Here is a 1,894-nt window from a genome sequence, read left to right as displayed (position 1 = left end):
TTACCGCAACAAGGTTTTGGGGATGACTCTCCACCCAACCGTAGGCTCAATTGTGCAACGTCTCGTTACAACTGGCCACCCCCGAGCCCTCAATCAACGTACTACTGCCAGTGACTCCTAGGTCTTAGTATACCATTCTCCCAAGAGAATGAAAGACAGAATCTCGGAAAGATGGAATGCAAGAATACCTCTCATCTTCCTCGCCATCTATTAAATAGAACAAACATTGGAAGAGGAACCACATGCACACACTCCATGTGTCTCATGCAACTTTCTTTTGATTTCTTTCTTTTTGATAGTTTCCTTTTCTTGTTTTATTTCCTTCTTTTTGATAGTTTCCTTTTCTTGTTTTATTTCCTTCTTTTTGATAGTTTCCTTTATTCTTATCTAGAGCTTTAGTATGGTTATTACTATTTTTATCTTTATTATTTTTATTTATTTTCTTGTATTTTAAATATCATTTATTATTTAACATTTATGATTATTTATTATTAAGTGATTTATTATTGATTATTTATATTATTATTATTTATTTTGTATTATTTATTTATTTATTATTTATTATTTTTATTATTTATTATTTATTATTAAGGGGAGGGATATTACATACTCTTCCACTTTAAGGAACTTCGTCCCGAAGTTATGTTGAATTATGTATTATTGATTATTTTTATTATTTATTATTTACTTCATGTTGCCAACACCCTCTGCTGAACTAGTATAACCAGCAGGCATCGAAAGTCCCCAACACCCCGGGAAATCTCAAAGAATCTCTATCCTTTTTCCCACTTTCGGCACCAGGCTAAGCCTGACCCGGTCTGTATCCTAGTCCAAGGCTGGCCCCAAGGCTCGCGCCTGACTCAGACCTCACCTGCCCAAGGCAGGCATCCGATCCGGTACTCAATGACCCCGGGCATCTCGCAAGGCTGGCCCACTCCCTCCACAACTACTAAGGGGCACAGCCCTAGGCATCGAAGTCCTTTACATCCCTTCCGGACTTCGGCATCCCAATCCAATAACAGGCACCTAGCCTAGAACATGAGGCACTTGGCCTCCTCAAGATGATCCCATAGCTCTTCAAGAGCTATCCATCAAGAGCTATACACAAGACAAAGGAACCACTGGCATATGTAGTGTTGATTGAGTTTGTCCCCAGCCCATATGATGTTACTTATTCTCCCTCGTGCGTATGGGCTCGCACGAGATCATCAAATAAACCAGCCCTCTCGGCCCATTTGTGGAGTCCTGTCAATCCCCACACCTCAACATGCAACCAATGCATTAGCTATACCATCATAGTATCATAGAAAATAATCCACATGCCAAGTTTTGCGTGTCAGCATGAGAACATTCATCATTTTAATCGCAACATTATGAATGATAACGAACTGCATGCTCATGCATGTCATAAATTTGTATGCAACTATCACATGAATTCCATCATAAGTCAGAACATCAACATATTTGCATCAAGACATATCATGACTTCACATAATAACTGAACCACATGTCAATAACCTCATATTATAGCATCATAATTCCTGTGCCACGTTATGCATATCATATCCATCATAGTATTTAACATTAAATATCTATAATCACGTAGTAAATGAATATAACATCATAATACCTATGCATATCACTATCATCATAAGGATACATCATCACTATAAGAACCACATGTACATCATTATCCTCCTACCATTATATCATGAATCATCGTCAATATGAGAAATATCTCAATACTTATCCAATATAGAATAATACTCTATAAAAATTCTTATCATGATTCATCAGAAAAATCAATTTCATTTACTTTACAAACATTCAACTATGAACTAAGATTATTCAACATCCATCTAGGCTCTATGTTATCTCATCAGTGCTATTAGTG

This window comes from Pinus tabuliformis, chromosome 1_1, assembly GCF_031772625.1.
Source record: "Pinus tabuliformis cultivar Carrire ecotype Pingquan chromosome 1_1, CPIR1, whole genome shotgun sequence".
In the NCBI taxonomy this organism is placed as follows: Eukaryota; Viridiplantae; Streptophyta; class Pinopsida; order Pinales; family Pinaceae; genus Pinus; species Pinus tabuliformis.
This window is presented reverse-complemented; position numbering follows the sequence as displayed.